Genomic DNA, 21,358 nt, shown 5'->3' with positions numbered 1-21,358 from the left:
TAGTAATTTTGATATTCCTCACTTTAATATAATTTCTATGGAGAGAAAAACGAATAAGCGCGGCGGTGGAGTATTAATTTATGTTCACGAAAATTTTGAGTATTGTTTTAGGAATGATTTGAGCGTTTCTGACAGCGATAAAGAAGTTGTAACTATTGAAATTACAAATAATCAAACTAAACACATTTTACTAAGCTGTTGTTATCGGCCACCTGACGGCGTGAGCGAAAACCTGAGCATGTTCTTACAACAAATCATAAAAAAAGGAAATAATGATAAAAAAAGAAAGCTATATAGTCGGAGACTTAAATATGAACTGTTTTCTCTATAATGACGACCATAAAATTAAGAATTTTTATGACGCAGTTTTTGAAACAGGGTCAGTTACTTTAATAAATCGACCCACAAGAGTTACAATAAATACAGCGACTCTTATAGATAATATTATAACTACTGATATTCTCAATAATAATATACAATTAGGTATCATAAAAACTGATATATCAGATCATTTTCCTCTATATCTGAAACTTAATAAAACAAACTCAGAAAGAAACATCAATACCAAAAAAGTAATAAGAAAACGCATTTATAATGAGACTAATATTAAGTTATTTAAAGACCAACTATCATTACTGCATTGGAAAAATATAAATTTTGATGATAACGCTAATGATATTTATGAAACTTTTTTCAAAACTTTTTTTTCTGTTTATGAAGTTAATTTCCCAATCATAGAAAAAGCAATAACAACAAAGAATATCAATACACCCTGGATTACTAAAGGTTTTAAAAAATCATCCAGAATAAAACAAAAATTATATATAAATTTTTTAAAAACAAAAACAGCTTCAAGCGAAAAAATTTATAAGAACTACAAAAACCTATTTGAAAAAATTCGCAAAAACTTGAAGAAAAATTATTGCTCCCAATTATTCAATACATTTAAAAACGACACAAAGCGCACGTGGCAAATAATGAAGGAAATTATTGGCAAAAAAAATCATGCTCCGGTTTCCTGCCACAAATGGTTAGAGTCGATAACAAAAGTTTACATAAACCAAAAACTATAGCTCAAGAATTTAACAAATACTTCACTCATATAGGACCAACACTGTCTGAAAAAATCCCTAAAACCAACTCTTTGTTTACTGATTATTTAGAATCCCTGGATAATTGCATTTGTTTAGATGAGTTATCTTCCGAATTAAGTTTTGATGAGTTTGAAAGAGCCTTCAAATCTGTTTAAAAAAAAAAGACAATTGGAGCAGATTAAAGATGTTCTATTTAAAATCTTTAAGGCTTCTATCCATCAAATTAATGGAAACGTGATTATAGATTGCTTTGAACAAATTAAAGATGTTCTATTTAAAATCTTTAAGGCTTCTATCCATCAAGGAGTATTCCCAGAACAATTAAAAATTGCCAAAATTATTCCTATTTTTAAAGAAGGGGACAAATCTGAAATCAGTAATTATCGCCCCATCTCTGTTCTCTCCACATTTTCGAAAATTCTAGAAAAAATTATGTTCAACAGATTATACAAATACTTTCATGATAATAATCTACTTTACATTAATCAAATTGGTTTCAAGAAAGATAACTCAACTGAACATGCTATTATCCAATTTGTACGTGAAATCTCAAAATCATTTGAAAAATCACAATATACACTAGGAATTTTTATTGACCTATCAAAAGCTTTTGATACGGTCGATCACCATATTTTGATTCATAAACTCAAATACTACGGAATAAAAAATAAAATTTTAAAATGGTTTAAAAGTTATCTATCTAATCGAAAACAGTTTGTATTATTTAACAATGATTATCAATCCACTTTTCTTAATACTTGTGGAGTTCCACAAGGTTCAATTCTTGGACCTCTCCTTTTTTTAATTTATATAAATGACTTAAATAAAGCTTCAAAACTAATGAGCATTATGTATGCAGATGATACAAACCTATTCCTTTCTAACTATGATATCGCTGAACTTTTTAAAACAATGAACGAAGAACTCAGACATATATCTAATTGGTTTAAGTGTAATAAGTTAACCTTAAATATTAATAAAACAAAATGGGTTTTATTTCATTCGATTACAAAAAAACGATTTCTCCCTACAAATTTACCTCAAATTTTTATCGATCAAAAGGAAATCAAAAGAGATTCTGTTACAAAATTTTTAGGTGTTTATCTTGATGAAAATATTACTTGGAATCACCATATAGATTATATAAGCACAAAAATTTCTTAAAACATGGGGATCCTATATAAATTACGAATCTATCTCAATAAGATAGTCTTAATACAACTTTATTACTCATTTATACATAGTTATTTAAATTATGCCAATATTGCTTGGGGAAGTACTGAAAAAAGTAAGTTGCAACGTCTTTATCTCCGTCAGAAACGCGCAATCCGTATAATCAATTTTGCAAATCGCTTCTCTCATTCGAAGCATTATTTTATGGAAATGAAAATTTTGAATATATACGAGTTAAATGTATTTAATACTTTATGTTTTGTATATATGTGGATAAATAACTTACCCGTAGCCGTTTTCAAAGATCTTTTTTCTCTTAAACCAATCAGTAAATATACTTTGAGAAATAATAACTTTTTAAATGAACCTTTTTGTCAAACAAACTTTAACCAATTTTGTATTACCTATCGAGCGCCACACCTTTGGAATAAACTTGTTTTGCCGAATTTTAATTTTGAAGTACCTATTACTTTTTGCCTTTTTAAAAAAAACCTGAAAAATCTCATTCTTTCATTAGATAATATTTTGAGTTATTATTAGTAGTACAAGTTAAAAATATTTTTTGGTCTACTTTTTTATTGTTTATATACATGTTTATCTTTATAGAATTTTATTCCTACTAATTTTATTTATTGTTCATATACTTTTTAACTTCCACATTGGTTTACTCTTGTATACAATTCTGATGACAAGATCATCTTGATCTTTCTTCAGATCAGATTATTTACCTTGTAGTTTTGTAAAAGTTTATTAACTTTTTTTTTATCTTATCTTTGTTAAATGCTTATTTGAGGTTCTGACGACAAGATCCTTGTGATCTTCTTTCAGATACCTTGTTTATATTTGTTATTTTTTATCATTGTAAGTTTATATTATTATTTTTACTATTTTTTATTTTAAGCTGTACAACGATTAACAAATGTAAAACAAACAAACAAAAAAAAAAAATTATTTCTCAAAACAAGAAATATATTTCTTGTTTTTAAAAATAAATTACTGGGTAAGATATTTATTTCTTAAAACAAGAAACGTATTTTTTGTTTTAAGAAAAATATTTCGTAATAAAAAATTCAATTTTGCTGCGCTTGTAGTAAATTTTTTTCTAGATAATGTGGAGCCTGTGGTGAGTTTGGAAAAGCTTCAGAAGCTACTTCAAATAAAGAGTTCTTGTAAAGAACTTTAAAAAAAAGAAGAAGAGTGGATTCAAGTACCTATCTACGACGACTTTCTTTCTCGCATTCTCGTTATTGAATGGTTCAAATAATTTGAATTTTGATCCGATAGCTAACTGCAAACTCTGAACCTTGGATGAAATTTTAGGGCTTTTTGTTCCCAGCCTCCAATCATCGAAATATTTTGCAAAGCCTCATTATTTGACACAAGTATAAACATACAAATGTTTGGGGTTTGCGCAATATTTGTTAGCTATCTCAAATATCTAAAAATGATAGATCCTTCACTAATCTATGGTTCAATGCCTACTTTAGGCTTTTTTTGACATGAAACAAGCGTAAACTTCCAAGTTAAATGCTCTTCTGTGATGCAACCATTCGGTCTTCTTGGAGCACCTAAAATAACCACAGAAAAAATATGTATATGTATTTTTGAATCACATTGATACGTTTTGATCTAGTTACGTTTTGATCTAGTTACGTTTACACAAAAGATCGAATGTCCTACACCCAATCTTTTAAAGAAACCATTTTGGATTTGGATTTGTTTGATCCAAGGCTCCAGTATTTTTAAAATAAATATCATTTGATACCGAATTAAAGTAAAAAATCAAAAATTTTGTTGTATTACTGAGAAAAAGTTTAAAGATCAACAAAAAATCACTTAACAATAGCCAAAGTCTTAATTTATCAATCCTAATCAGTGAAAAATAGATACAACATATTTCTTAAATTATTAAGCACAGTGTATTTTTTTGTACAGGAACACATTAAGAAAATATCGTTGAACAAATTAACTGGATTTGACATCAGAATCTATTCGCGCGAATGCTTGGAAATTGTTCTAAATTTAGTCAAAAATCATAAAAAGCGTAACTTCGAACAATTGGGGCAAATGCTTTTATCAAGAAAAATTTTTTTTCATATAAATATGACTTCTACGTCACTCATTAGCCACTCCGCATGAAATTTGAATGTCGAAAAAAAATTACGGGATTGGCTAAGTTATTTAAAAAAGAATATTTTTCTAAAATACACTTAACTCAAATTAAACAAATTAACTAAAATCTTAGAAACTGTTGGTGATATTTATTTTTTCCAAATAAATACTGAAATTGGTCAAATTTCATTTTGATGTTTGTTATTTTAATTCTGCTAGCAACACACGTAGCAACCATTTTTAAATACTTTTTTTTTCTTCTAGGTGAGGTTCTTCCAGTTGATTTACTGGTTTTAAATACTGATTTAAATTCTTGCTAAAAATTGGTTAAAATCTATGTTTAATTTTTATTTTAATAACAATTTGTTATACTTTAAAAGATATATTTATATTTATTATTTTGTTGCTGTTAAGCTATATTTATTTATATAGTATATCTATCAAGTCAAAATCGAAGTGGAAAAACTATCTCGTAAACTTCGATCTAAACGACGATAAAGTATGATGTTTCATAATGATTATCACTCTTTTATTCGACTTGAAAGTTTTAATGAAAGCTCTGGAATTACAATTGAAGATAACAGCGCTAAACAGTTTCGATAAGAAGTTAAATGGTTATAAGGTTGAAGTGGTTGATGACTGTTATAAAAAAAACATTACAGGAGCCGAATAGTTAAATTGACATAGTTAGCTGAGATTTTTAACATTCTAGAAGAATGTGCACATTCTTCTATAATGTGCACATTCAATTAGGCTAAATCAAAATCAAAAGTTAGGAATTGCTTTTAAACTTAAATTGTAATGTACAATTTGAGGTTTTAAATGGCTCTGAACTTTATAGAAAGATTTGAAACAAAAAAATTTTGACATTAGTTTTCAATGTTTTGCGTATAACAGGGTATGTAGTATGCGGAGAACAAGGATGGGTTATCAATTTATGAAAATGGTTTTTTATGGATAAAATTGCAACTAATGTTTTATCATAGTGCAATATTTAATAGATAAAAAGGTTCAAGACAAATATAATTGTTTTATAAATAGAATTTGTATAAAAAAATTTTAAAACGTTTTTTTATGAGATATCATTATTTTACTAACTTTGCTTGACTGTGGATATTTCAGGTTTGATCAAAACTTATCATATTTGGACAATTTGTTGACTATATACTATATATTAAGTTGTGGAATGAACCTCAAAATTATATGAATGTATGTGTTAAAAAAAAATGGGGGGGGGGGGGGAGTTAGCATTGGTTCTAAGTCATTTAAAAAAATAAAGCACGGTCTAAAGGAATAAGTTAACTATGAAATTTTTGAGGCTTATTGCATACCTCTAACATCCAGCTAGTTAGGATATACAAAATAATATATATACAAAATAATTTTGCCACAAAATTGGCAATTATTAAGTTTCCGCAACTTAAAAATTGGCCAATTGCAAGCCCATTTTTTTTTTTTTTTCAATTTATTATTTTTTCTTAGTTTTATTATATATTTACTCTACATGCAGTAAAAATTGTTTAACTATAAATATTTAAAGATTTTTTTTGTCTATGGGGTTGTGCCCCCATTCGTTCTACTGAGATAACAAATCAAGAGTTTCTACTATATTAAACAAGATCTAAAACTTAACACAGAATTGCATAGTTCAATCCATCTCGTTTCACATGAGCTTGTAGACATTCCCTTATTTATATATTTAAGCATGTTACTTCGCTTCTGTGAAGCTTTACAAAATAATATTACTTTTTTCATTGTGCCAATTGTATTTCTTACAGCTTGTACAGACGAACATTTAAAAACTGATAAGTTTGAAGCATGGCTAGGGGTCGTCCATAAAGAACCTACGCCAAAAGTTTAGAAATTCGAACCCTCTCTCCCCTCAGTTGTTTCAACTCCCCCTCCCTCCTAAAAAGTACGTTCGCTTTGAAATACCCCTCCTCCGTTTTATTTTGAATAATTAAAAAAGTTTTAATTTAGAAAAAGTAGTGTAAATAAAGAAATATTTTACGCTCTAGTTTATATATAAATTAGAGCGTGCGTCTTTTAAAGTTTATCATATCCCCCCGTTTATTACCTTATTGAACGCTTTTTACTGATCCCACATCCCCCTAATCTCCCTAAGATACTTTAGACGACCCCAAAGCCCTAATCGGAAATGAATTTAAGAAACATAAAATATTATTTTACCAGTATTTTAATTTCCTCTTAACACTTTTAAAAAAAGATACATTATTCAACCGCGCGCACTTCGAAATTTGGCATCTAAAAAACGTATTTTATACCGAAAATACAAAAGAAATTTAAATTTAAATACTTTTATCAAATACAAGAATTACTCACATCTATACAATGCCGAAATAATAAAAAACGCTATTAATAATTAGATAAAGGTATTGTCAATAAAGAAAATATCAACAAAATTTAATCGTTTATCAACGCGACAATTTAAATGACCAGTAAAAATCGCTTTTTTCCCGGTTTCTCTTTCTACCAATTCCAGTAAATAAAACATTATTTTAAGTAGAAAATAATAAATCTCCGGTAAGTAAATAAACCGCCAGTAATTAACTTAATTTCCAGTAGATAGTACTTTTTTTCCAGTAATTTAATATATATATATATATATATATATATATATATATATATATATATATATATATATATATATATATACATATATATATATATATATATATATATATATATATATATATATATATATATATATATATATATATATATATATATATATATATATATATTTATACATACATATATATATTTATACATTATACATTCCTGATGGTTATCTTTAACCCTGATCTAAATCTATTGGATAAAGTATAGAGTTTATTTGAAGTTAAGCTCAGAAGAAGTTTGTTTGTTTATGTGAATTTTAAATAAATCTTCAAGTCAAATAAAACTAAGTTTGGTGAAAACATTCGTTTAATTCAAAATAGATTATAGTTTCTTTTGGAATTATATTCCAAAATCCATTTAACACTTGAAGTATTTTTCAAAAAGAATTTTTCTTCTGAAAAACAAAAATTTTCTACTTGGAAGTTTTTTTTTGGTAAAAAACTGATTTCTTACCGCAAACATTTTACTGAAAAAAAGTTATTATTCTACCGGAAAAAAATTATTTTTACTGCAAATAAATTACTATAAAAAAAATTAAGTTTACCGGGAAAATATAAGTTCAATACATAAGACTTTATTGATAGCCGTTTATCAATTCATAAATTCAAGCGTCATCATTCTGTTGCACCACTTGCAAGTTCTGATGGTTCCCTTTGTTTAGACGATTGTAAAAAAACGCGTGTTTTGAACGACTTTTTTGCCTCTGTCTTCATCACTGACAACGGTGTTGATCCTTCATTAGATTTTCCACCCCATCAAAACTCTTTGAGTAACGTATTATTTCCATATGATTCTGTCTTTTCATAACTACAAAAACCCTCAGCAAAGTTTTCCAAATCTCCGGATGATTTCCCTCCAATATTTTTAAAATCAATTACAACTATCATTGCCATTCCTTATTCTATTTTTCTTCAAAATGTCAATGCCCACTAATACTATACCTAAAATTTGGAAATCAGCAATAATCTGTCCAATATTTAGGCGAGGCAATCCTTCTTTACCAACTAACTACAGACCTTTTTCAATGACCTGTATTGTTTGCAAAGTTATGGAATCAGTCATTGCTAAAACCACATCAATTCAGTTTTATAAATTGCAGATCCACATGTTCACAAATGCTGGCAACTCTATACGAGTGGACCACTGCCGTAGTTAACAAAAAAATAGTTGGCATCATCTATATTGATTTTGAAAAAGCTTTTGACTCGGTAACTCATCCTAAACTAATGTTCAAATTGCAAGACTATGGAATTAAATACGAACTATTTAATTGAATTAAAAATTTTGTAGCTAATCGCCTTCAATGTGTGTGTTGGTACCTCATATTCTTAAATCACTCTAGCTAAGAGTGGAATACCACAAAGAACTGTACTAAAACCATATTGTTCTTAATATTTTTTAACTACATAGTTTATTGCACTGATGGAGATTGTGGCATTAAACTGTTTACATATGATATTAAGCAGTATCAATCAAGAAATGATTGCAGCAACATTGATCTTGTAAACACTTTAAAAAAAATCTTGGCATGGTCCAATGATTGGCAACTAAAAATAGCAACCAACAAATGTTTTCATTTATGCTACAGAAGATATAATATACCTACTCATTCTTATTCATTAAACTCCGTTATCAATATTGAAACTGTTTATTCAATTCAGGTTATTGGAATCACCATGTCCTTTGATACAAAGTTCTCTAATCGCTGCGCTCGTATTTCATGCGTAGCATACTCTCGCATTTACTCACTTTTAAAATCCTTTATCTCTAACAACTCTGAACTTTTGTTAAAAGCTTACAAAGTTCATGTGCGACCTGTATTAGAATCTTGCACAGCAGTTTGGAGCCCTCATCTTTTAAAAGATATAATTTGCATAGTAAAAATTCAAAAATATTTTACCAGAATTGTCTGCAAAAGGTGTCGTATTACATACACTGATTCCTTATCAAGACTTATTGTTTTCCAACTAGAATCTCTTGAGTATCGCAGAGTTAAATTTGATCTTTACATGACTTACGCAATTGTACATAATCTCGTTGATTTACCATTTTCAGATTTTTTTACTTTTTCCAATTCCAAATATTTTACTATAAGTCATTCACAAAAGTTTACTCCATGTAATAAATACATTAATGATACTAGAAGATTCTTTTACAGCGAAAGAATCATTAAAGTATGGAACTCACTTCCTGATCACATAGTGAACTCGCCAGCATCATAGTGAACATCACATAGTGAACTCACTATCAGCATTCAAATTGAATTTAAAAAAATATGATTTAAATTGTCACGCAGTCTACTAACTTGGTTTTTTCATATTACCTCATATTGAATTTTCTTTTTTTTTTTTTTTTGCTGTTAGATAAGAGAAATTTAGTAATTAACTGGCTAACCAGTTTGTACTTTGTACATTTTTCAAATACAAATAAATAAATTTAAGAAAAAATAAGTTAAGTAATACAAATATAATCCGTCATTTGTAAAATGGGTAAAAGCGGCTTCACTTTTCGGATCGAAGTTAGATGTCTAGTTAATAAAATATATCATTGCATATTTATGTAAAAAATATTTGTTTTAATAAAGTTAATTTACATACCTTGTGTCTCGTATATGTGCATGGCCGAGAGGTTAATGCGAGCGATAACATGTCGGAGACCGGAGATCAAATATCAGACATGTCCTAATTACCTTTTATTTTTGAAATTCATAATTTACTTTTTATTTTTGAAAATTATTTTAATGACGAATCAAATTAAAATAAACTTTACTTTAGGCGGATGTTTTTTTGGACACCGCAAGATGAGTAATATTGAAAACAAAGCCTGAAACCCAGAGCCGGGGCTAGGTTTTCAGGCTACGGAGCCCACACCCTCCAATTGGAGGAGCCTAGCAAATTTAGAAGTCCTTTTGCATATTTAAGGAGCTTTTTTATTTAGCAATATCAAATGCAGAAAATCAATATATCAAATGCAGAATCAAAATATCAAATGCAGAAAATTTTATTAAAATTTTGGGGCCCTAATATTTTTCGGGGGGCCTCCGACCCATTATCCACATCACTGCTAAAACCTGTTTTTTGCTGACTCAAAAAAGGGTTGCCTAAAATTCAAGTCTGGCTTACTCAGCCCAAGTGTATAAGGGGTGGCATGTGTGTGCATACCATACATCCTTTTATGTTGGCAAACTAGGACCTTTAGTCAGAAAATTAACTTTTCTATTGTTTAGCTGGCGAATTATGGACAACGATGATACGGTATGGTTTTATTTTAAATGTGTTTATTATTCAAGAACATTTAACAAATACTTTTTAGTTGTAATAAATTAGAAAAACAAACCTTACTAAGGAGTTTTATTTTAATTAGTGCGTGCTTTTTAAATTAAACCATCCCCCACGCCCCACACGCTTTCGTAAGCTATTTGAAGACCCTCTCCCTTCCCCCTATGAACGTACGTACTTTAAGGACAACCCCTCAAAGCATGGATTTTTTGTTATGTTTGTAAGGACCTTTGTTATTTTGTGACTGCTCTGATGTTTTCACCTAACATAAACGCCACAACTATCAGTGCCTATACCAACACAATCTTTTAAATTTAAGCCAAAATTTGTTACTGTGTTTGCTAGCGATTCTCTGGTTAATACAGATTCATTCGTAAAATTAGAATAATTTTTATCATGGATGTTTACAGAACTAAAAAAATCTTCTTGGATTTCACAGTTATTAACATCAATATATCTAAGTATGACTGTCATTTGAGAACTATGACTGATATCCGTTGTTTCATCAAATATAACGCTATAAAATTTTCCTTTAAATATTCTTGCTTTAATTAAGTCCTGAATTTGTTCAGCACATAGTTCAATTATTTCATTTTGAATACTTTTACTTATGTACGTTGCTTTAGAATTACAGTTATTCAAGTGGTTTTTTTAAAATATTATCCCCAGCGCTCTCTCAAAATTAAAGCAACTCACGAAAATTGCTATCATTAATTACTGCGATGATCTCGCAGAACAATGTTCTGAAGAAATGTTATAGGTTTAATTATAGGTTTAAATCTGTCACAATTTTCTTTAGCCTGTTTAAGCCTTCATTCGTTAAATCTATAAACGGGGATTTATAGGATCTGATAAAATCTGATGCTGCCAACTTAGCAACTTCCCTCTAAAAAATGAAGCGTTGATTTGATGTTGATCAACGTTGATTTTGCGTTGACATTAGCGATCAACGGCGATCAACCATAAATGGATGTTGTAGCAACAGCAATGTTATCAACAGCAAATCAACGTTTATTTACAAACACTGAGCGTTCGTTGATTTACTGTTGACAAAAAACAAATTTATTGAGCCGATTACTAACAGTAATTTGCTGAGCATTTTCTGCTGGGATTTTTTTTGTTATTTTTGGTGGTTATAAAATGTTTGTTCAAATTTTAATTGTATTACGGTATGAAACGAATATAAACTTTATTGAAAAACATATATTTTATTAAGTAATTATTTTTTCAGTTCTTGAATAAAGATTATCCTAATGAAATTAGGGTAGTTCTTTAACTATTTGAAGATAATAGAACATCTTAATATAAATATTTTAACAATTTAACATGAATAAGTCACAACTTAGCAGCAATTTGGCCTATTAATGTTTATTATAATAACATTACTATTATCATAGCAAATTATTGATGGCTGCAAGTATTTGCCTGATAAATTCTGACTGCAAACTTAAATCATATAGTACAAAATGCAATTTAAATTGATTTTTTCTGTATAAGAATAATAATGCCTTTAATTTTTTTTCTTTTGTGATGTAATAAAATAAAGATAATAATGCCTAAATATGACAGAAGCCTATATAAGAGAGAATTTATGAAAGAAAAACGAAATACTGAAAAAAGAATAAAATATCTTCTTGAAGAGTGCAACATTGTTGGTAGAGGGAATTGCGTTCATCTAGATTTAGACATTCAAAAGATTTTTGAAGTTTCTGAAGATGTGCACAGTGATATATTGATGTTTTCAATCACTTTGCCACAAAATAAGTTTTGTTTAAGTAAAGTTGAATCTAATTATTGTGATGTTGACGACATTTAAAAATAGTTTATACAGTAGTATTGATACTCTAACTTCAACAAAAGATTTTTTATATGAGTGGTCATTAAAATACTGTATAAAAGATGATGCTTTAAATGCACTTTTATTTCACTTAAATAAATTTACTCCATCTATACCGAAATGCTGGCAGACATTACAAAAATCTCTTCAAAAAGTTAATGTTTTATATGTCAGTGGAGGCGATTATATATATCTTGGAGTTAAAAGTGCAATTGATTATTTTATATCAAACTTGATCTAATTGTAAGTATTGATGGTGCACCTATGTACAATAGTAAAAAGACTTCTATTTGGCCTATACTAGTTACAATTAACAGAAAAGGATCCTATGCTGTTGCAATTTGGCATGGTCAGGGAAAACCAAGCAATTTGGATGAGTACTTTGAAGATTTTATTCTTGAAATGAAAAAATTGCAAACTAATGGGTATAAACAGCTTCTGGTGACTATTAAAGCTTTTGTTTGTGATGCGCCTGCAAGAGCATATGTTAAATGCATTATAGGGCATAGTGGCTATCATAGCTGTGAAAGATGTATGGCAGTTGGCACACAAAAACATGGCGTAAGGTTATTGGAAACGACTACTTTACTTTGTACTGACATGGCTTTTAAAAATAATTTTTATAAAGAAGGTCACCAACTTGAGAGTCTTTCTCCACTTGTTCAGTTAAATTTCCCAATGGTAACTGGATTCCCATTAGACTATATGCACCTTATATGTCTTGGAGTAGTTAAAAAACTTCTAATAAACTGGTGTAAAGGTCCCCGATGTATTAGAATAAGTCAATCTGTTAAAGAAAGTATTTCAAATGAACTCATAAATTTACGAAGTTATACACCATCCAATTTTCAACGTAGACCACGCTCTTTAAATGAACTTGAGAAGTGGAAAGCAACAGAGTTTCGATTATTCTGCTTTATGCCGGACCTGTTGTTTTAAAAAGGAAAAATAAATAAAACTATGACTTATTTATTTCTTTTTCAATTGCTATGCACATACTGCTTTCTAATAAAATGGCCAAAAATGAATTGTTAGTGGTATTTGCTAAACAGCTGCTTATATGGTTTGTCAGAGAAGTAAAAATTTTGTATGGGGAGATCTTGGTAACATACAATGTTCTTAGCATGATTCATTTAGCTGATGATTGTGTTAACTTTGGGTAGAGTCTTGATCATCTATCAGCTTTTCCTTTTGAAAACTTTTTGGGTTGAATTAAAAAAATGGTGTGAAAATCACATCAGACTGTTGCCCAAATAGTGAATCAATTAGATGAGAGAAAAAAGTTGGATATTTTTCTTAGAGAAAGGAATGGTAAAGAAATTTCTGCCCAAGTGGTAAATAAAAAGATCACATCAAATCTATGAGACAGAGTTTATTTTATTCAAGGCAAAGGGTTTATTTTAGTAGAAGAGGTTTTGGTAGATCTTGTAAAATGCAAGGCTCTAAATCCTCATTCAGTTCAAAAGTTTTTTCCTGATTGTTTTGAAACATCTTACTTAGACGTTTGTTATGTAAATTCATTAGCCAACCTAAAAACAATTTTCCAAAAAAAAAAGAACTTTTGAAGAAAGGCTTGATGATACCTGTTTAAAAAGGTGGTTATGCTTTTTTTGTGCTTAGACATTGTGATATTGCTTATGATCACTGATTTCTGGAATTAAAAACACAAACTTTGATTATACTTGCAGACCATCAATTTTTAAAGTATGTCTGTGCATGTGCCATTTTGTAAAATTTGTTGTAAATTTGTCAAATATGTAGTTCATTGAACAAATTTAAAGTGAGTTTAATGCATTTTAATTTATAAATTTTTTGTGTGAAACAAATACCTGGTATGTTTATAGAAATAATAAAATGTTTACACAATGTTTTACATTAATAAATCTAAAAAGCGTTTTACAAAGTTCATTGTTTTTAATCTCTAATGTATTTTTAATTTTATTTTGTAACTTATATAAGATTGTTTAGAATTAAATTGCACCAGAATATTGAAATTTCATTTGCCATTGTTGAATTTTTAAATGGAAAAATTAAAGAAGTGGAAGTGATTGCTAAAAGTTGGATGAAAAATGAAGGGAAATGCTTCTGGCTGCCATTTAAAAGTGATTCGTAAAGCTGTCACAACCTTGCAGGCATCAACCTCCGATTGGAAGATATACCCTGCTAGAATTTTATACACTACAGGTTTGCATATTACTATAAAAAAATGTAAAATAATTGAATTAGATATTGAACTGTATGTTTTGACCAGGGCATTAGAGAGGATAAACATGTGCTGGTGCAAATTTATTTTAGGCCCCCTTTACAATATGACTATTCTCTCATTTAATATCACTTATTTTAAATCCAATATTCCAACGGGTTTTTTTAACAATGTTTTTAGTTTTTTTTAAACTTTTAGTGTTTTTAAAAAACTAAAAAATTCTTTAATTTTCATGGGTTTTTCATTAAAATTCATTAATTTTTATGCGGTGCACCAATTACACTCCATTCTCATAGGGCCTGCTTTTGCCGCAAACATTTCAATTACATCTTCATTAGATATTGATAAATGATTTTACGTACATAGATTTGTGTTTATGAAGAAGCTCAGTCACACTTAGAGAAAGCAGCAGATACTTCAAATATTGAAACTGACATCGAAGAGAAAAAAGGGACAAAGCAAAAGTAAATTTTACTAAAATTAGTTTTTAACAAATAAAAAATTTTTCAATAAAGTATTACACAAATCATGCACTTTTTTTGTTTATAAAGTAAAGTTTATATTAAAGGAGAAAGACAGCAATGACATTTTGTGAAAGTGATGAAGATATTGCGGTTGGTGATGAAGAACTATACGGAAGATACTATTTTGATAGTTCAAATAGCTAAAGAACATCTAACGTGATTCCAAATATAGCAGGTTAACTATTTTTGTAAAAGTTAAATAATGGTTTGTTAAAATAAAATGCTTATTTTTTTACTGAATTATAGATGTTTTTAAATCAATATCAACTCCCCATTTACACAGTGAAATAGCAAGCTTTTCATTTGCTGAAAATAACAATGACTTCTCGAAAGAAACTAATCTATCTCAAGGGAAAATGATGTTGTCTTCAAATATATTGGTAAAAAAAAGTCCTAATGTTGCTTTTGTTCTAATTAAAATCTGTGTGTGTGTGCAGTAAAAAAATTAATAGAAATCAGAACTATATGTTATAGAATATAATTTTGTTGACAAATATTTTATAAATATATGTTTGTTGACAAGTTTAAATAAAAATCACTATATAATGTTTAAAAATTTTATTTAATTTTTGTATGTATAATTTATCTATAGGTAGAAAATGGCTCTAAAAATTGTGTTTTGGATAAAGAGGATAGCAAAGAAAGACATTTGTCTTGCCAGGGTAAATTAAATAAAAGTTTTATTTATTTTTTCCATTTAGGTAATTTTTCATGGTTAATTTTTTACAAAATATTTTACATAAATAATAATAATATTGTTTATTTTACTACATTTTTTTTTAAAGATTTTCAAAAAAGATTTGCGTTGAGTTGGATGGCAAAAATAGATAAAAGAGAAAAGTGATTCAAGAGTCAATTTTAAAAATCCATGTATTGAAATTAAGATAATTTCATTCATATAGAATGAACATAATATGTATTCTGACCCTTAAGTAATTTTTATTTTGTTAATAATAGATGAGTTCTCTTAGTCGTTGTGGAGGTAATATAAATCGGCTTTTGCTTTTGGAAAGTTGTTGATGAGCGAGGACGCTGGGGCCTGTTTTAATGTCTTGGGTGGTTCATTGAAGATAAATTTTAAAACATACACCCTGTATCATATGATAGTAGGTAAGAATGGTTTTATGCATTTTTTTAGATTTTTTATTTCACAGGAAATATATTTTGTTTATCCTAGTCAGTCATTTATGTAACTATTTGCTATAATTTCTGCAGTTTGATTTTTTTCAAATTAGATTTGAATTTTTGATTTAGTTGCGATTACACGACAGCATCATGATGCAAAAATTTGCGAATGTTATTCAGGCATTTCGAAATTTTTAAGGCAATCAGGAACACGACTCAATCGAAAAGTTTTGAAAATGAACAGTGCTGCAAACGCTAAATAAATTGTTTGAAAATGTAAATTTTGTGTTAAATTCAATAAAAAACTTTCTTACTTTCTTTCATTATTCTTTTGAGTTAGCTTTGAATTGCTCTATTAATAAATTTTTTGCTAAATCCTTTATTTACAGCCTGTTTTTTACAAAACAAATAAAGATTTGAGCAATATGTATAAATTTTATATACAAATATTTTATATATATATACATATATACATACATAATATATATATATATATATATGTATATATATATATATATATATATATATATATATATATATATATATATATATATATATATATATATATACATACATATATATATATATATATATATATATATATATATATATATATATATATATATATATATATATATATATATATATATATATATGTATATTTATATATATATATATATATATATATATATATATATATATATATATAAATTATAAATCAGTAGAAAATCACTTAACAAAGTTTTTTTTCATTTAACACTGTGTTTCATTAATAAAAAGACTCATCAGAAATACTGAGTTTTTTTATTGATGAGAGCATTTCTGATGAGTCTTTTTATTGATGAAATACAGTGTTAAATGAAAAAAAATTTTCTTAAGTGATATCCTACTAATTTATAATTGCTCAGTTCTTTTAAGAACATTGAGCACTCTATTTTGTAGAATAGATTTTAAAGTTGTTTAAATATAAACTTTAAGTTGTTTAAATTTCGTAAACTGTTGATATATATTTTTTTGATATATGCATCAAAAAGCGATATCAAAATACCGTCGGCTATTATAAAAATCAGTGTTGAATCACCAAGAAAAAATGATTGTTGATTAAACGTTGAAAAGCAACATTCGATCAACGTTTTTTGTAAACACCAAATTAACGTTGATAAGTGGCTAACATTTTGGACAAAAAATCAATATGGAATCAATGTTGACGAGAAACATTGAATCAACATCAAATCAACGCCTCATTTTTTAGCGGGTTTGTGATACGCATGGTAATCATGTAATTGTAAATCTCCATCCTTACCCAATATCTTTGAATAACTTTTCAGAGGTAAAGTAACAAGCTTGAATAATGGTACTTGACTTGATCCCCCAACTTTTGCAAAAAGAAAGCAATACAAATAAAAAATTCCACAAATTTCTGAAATCATTATCAATGGAAATTTATATAAATGTTTCTTTAACAAAAAGCAATTAACATTCTTACCCTTCTTTGAATGCATCAATTGTATTTTGGTATTCGGTATTTATCTTGCTCAGTTACCTGACATTGAAAATTTTTTGATGTCTATAAATAAACAGCTATCATCTGTTGTCGCAGAAAATTTCGATGGGTTAATTCTAAAACAAATTTAGTCTATATTGAGTTATGAATGTTGAAATATGGACCTCTGCGCCCACTACTGTCTGCCAAATTATAAGGAGTGGAGGAGATTTTTAATTATTTAATAAAAACCAAATGTTGCATGTATGCATGTACGAGTTTAAACTTTTAATATTGTTTTTCTCACAACTTTAAAATGAACATGCATTGTTTTAGAATTAATCCTTCGATATATCTTCTTTATTAATTTCACATGCTGTGTTATTTTTACTTGTAAAATTCACAGATTCCATACTAAATTCAGGATCAGGAGAAAAAAGACCAAATTTCATTGTAATTTGATTATTTTCAGCCGAACAAATGAATGGGAAATTACTTTGTTTAGATGACGATGCTAAAAATAAAGGCGACCATGGTCCTGGGTTAGTAGAATTTTAATTCTTTTGACAAAATAGTCATCTAAAGTGCTAGTCTTCTTTACTCTAATGGTTATTCCTCTAGTCTACCCTGGTGGTCATTGCAGCTAATAGAATAAAATGTCATTATTTAGTAAACAGAAATGTGATTATTATTATTTTGAATGTCATTCAAAATAATAACAATCACATTTCTGTTTACTAAATAAGAAACTAATTCATAAGAAACTAATTCAGTTACTTTACTTTAAAAAAATATTTTTCTTCATATCTTAAATGAAAAACGTGACAACCTGTATTTGTGAATTTGTATAAGTGCAAATCAGTTGCAAAAAGTGGCACTAATGCAAACTGGCATAAATGCGAACTAGCATAAGTGCGCTAAAAGAACTTGCAAACATTGACATAAGTGTGAACTGGCATAAGAACAAAGCAGCTGCAAAAATTGGCGTAAAAAGTTCTCCCTTGTTACACAATTACACATTTACACGACGGTTTTAATTAACAATAGTAATAAAGTTATCGTTTAAAAAAAGTGTTTAGATTTCCAACACAATTTTACAGATATTAGAACTTTTTTAATTATTTTTATCAGGTATATATTACGTTTAAAGTTTCGCTTAAATAAACATCCAATATTAACTAGATGTACAATGTTCCATGTCCATTTTTTTAATGAATCCAATTTTTACCTAAAAATGATATCCAGAATTTTCGGAACTACATGAAATGTAATTTCGTTTTTATTATATATTATCACAGAAAACAAATTGTTTCTTCTAATGAAATTAATTATAAACAGTTTTTAAATGTTTCCTGTAGTGTTCCGCAAGGTTTCATCTCAGGCCCTCTTTAGTTTTTAGTATATATCAACGGCTTGCATAAAGCATTAAATCTTCTAAGTATTATGTTTGCTGATGACACTAACTTATTTCTCTCTCACAGTGACATATTTCTACTATTTTCCATGATGAACGAAGAACTTCAAAACATATCTAAATGGTTTAAAAGTAACAAATTAACATTAATTGTAAGCAAAAAAAAATTGATTTTTTCCACCCACTCTCCAAAAAACGTTCTCAACCCCCAAATCTACCAAAATTTCTTATTGACCATATTGGAATAAAAAGAGATTCTGTAAATAAATACCTGGGGGTTTTGATTGACGAGAACATCACACTGAAACATCATATTAACTATGTCTGCTCGAAAGTTTCAAAAAGGATCGGAATTTTATATAAGGCGCGTACTCATTTAGATAAAAATAATTTAAATTTATTACTCTTTTATTCATAGTTATGTAAGTTATGCAGTTATTGCCCGGGGTAGCACTGATCAAAGCAAGTTGCAATGTCTCTATCGCCGTCAGAAACATGCTATCCGTTTAATTAATTCTGCGGATCGGTTCGCACATTCCTCAATATTTTTCAATCAAATGAAAGTCCTCGATATATATAAACTAAACGTATATAAAAATTTATCTTTTGTTTATATGTGGAAGTATGATTTATCTCCTTTAATTTTTAAAGACCTTTTTATTTTGAAACCATTAAGCAAGTTTAATATAAAGAATAAAAATTATTTAAACGAACCACTCTGTCGAACAAAATTCAATCAATTTTGTGTCACTTATTGTGCAGCTCATCTCTGGAACAAAATTAGTTTGCCTAACTTCGACTTACCCCTAACTTATCCTGTTTTTAAAAATAAATTAAAAGATCTCATTCTCTCTATTTAAAATATCTTAGAATATTTTAAATTTATCTTGTGATAAAAATAATTTTTATTTTCATATATGTTCAAGTTTTGTTTTATACTTGTTTACAATTTATTTTCATTTATCTAAGTACGATTTAATGTTTTTTATGTTATTTTTTACGTACTCTTATTGTAAAAAGGTGTTTTTATAATATTTTACGTATTTTCTTTTGTAAAAGGCTTCTGACGATGAGATCATTGTGATCTTCTTTAAAAAGCCTTGTTTGTATTTTAAAAATATGTAATTTATATATATATATTTTTTTTAGTTTACAATTACTAATCGTAATATAACAATATAACAATACATAAACTTGGTATCTGAAAGAAGATCCAAAAGATCTTGTCGTCAGAACCTTATAAAATATATCAAACGTGTATATATAATATAATAAAAATACAATTGATTTAATAATTATTAACAATGTAGAATAAACAAAAACAGAAAATAATTTTACATTTCAAAAATATTTATATATATTGTCAGTAGAAAGAATAAAGTTTTTTAATTTAGTTTTAAAAACAGAAAATGAAATTGACAAATCAAAATTTGGAACTGCAATTTTGTTCCATAAATACGGTGCTCGATAGTTTATGCAAAATTGATTAAACTTTGTTTGACCAAAGGGTTCAATTATTAAATTATTATTTCGTAAAGTATATTTGTTTATAGCTTTATGGGTAAAAAGATCTTTAAAAATGAACAATGGTTGTTCACTTTTACAACGAAACATAAAACATAAAATATTATAGACATTGAGTTCGTAAACGTTAAGTGCTTTAACGTTTTTAAACAAAATATTAGAATGAGAAAAACGATTTTCAAAACATATTAAACGCATTGCGTGTTTCTGACGATGGTAGAGATTTCGTAACTTACTTTTAGGGGTACTTCCCCAAACAATATTGGCATAATTTATATAGCTATGAATAAATGAGTAGTAGAGTTGAATTAAATTTTGCTTATTTAGATAGTATCTGACCTTATATAGAATTCCAATACTTTTGGCCAATTAGTAGAAATAAAGTCGATATGATACTTCCATGTAATATTTTCATCAATGTAAATGCCTAAATATCTTGTGACCGACTCCTTTTTTATTTCAATTTTATCAATAAAAAGTTTAGGTAAATTATTTGGTAAAAAATGCTTTTTTGTGAGGGAGTGGAAAAGGATCCATATTGTTTTGTCCATGTTTAAAGTTAACTTGTTGCACTTGAACCAGTTGGAGATGTGATTGAGTTCTTTATTTATATTTAAAAAAACTCATAAATGTCACTGTTTGACAAAAATAAATTAGTATCGTCCGCAAAAATGAGTTTCTTAAGTAAAATTTGGTGATCGACCGTGTCGAATGCTTTTGACTGGTCAATGAAAATACCTAGTGTATATTGTGATCTACCAAATGAATCGGAGATTTCACGAATGAACTGTGTAATGGCTTATTCAGTTGAACAATTTTTTTTAAAACCGAATTGATTTTTATATAGAAGTTTATTTAGATTAAGGTAATTGTATGTTCTATTGTATATAATTCTTTCTAAAATTTTCGAGAAGGTTGAAAGAACTGAGATAGGGCGATAATTACTAA

At 27.8% G+C, this 21,358-nt stretch overlaps 1 long non-coding RNA gene across 7 annotated transcripts; it reads left to right on the top strand.

Annotated features, from left to right (window-relative positions):
- Nucleotides 1–11,232: 11,232 nt before the first annotated feature.
- Nucleotides 11,233–16,303, top strand: LOC136078341 (uncharacterized). Of its 7 annotated transcripts, XR_010637736.1 has the most exons (8): nt 11,237–14,321; nt 14,707–14,804; nt 14,909–15,039; nt 15,111–15,244; nt 15,457–15,526; nt 15,650–15,734; nt 15,822–15,974; nt 16,119–16,303. It is a non-coding gene; the product is annotated as an uncharacterized LOC136078341 (long non-coding RNA). The 7 variants fall into 7 exon arrangements; XR_010637735.1 differs by having other exon boundaries at nt 11,235–14,321; nt 15,457–15,734; XR_010637733.1 differs by having other exon boundaries at nt 15,650–15,974.
- The last annotated feature ends 5,055 nt before the right edge of the window (nt 16,304–21,358 follow it).

The sequence above is a fragment of the Hydra vulgaris genome, chromosome 03 (assembly GCF_038396675.1).
Source record: "Hydra vulgaris chromosome 03, alternate assembly HydraT2T_AEP".
Taxonomy (NCBI): Eukaryota; Metazoa; Cnidaria; class Hydrozoa; order Anthoathecata; family Hydridae; genus Hydra; species Hydra vulgaris.
Note: the sequence above shows the minus strand (reverse complement) of the source record. Positions and strands in the feature narration are given on the sequence as shown.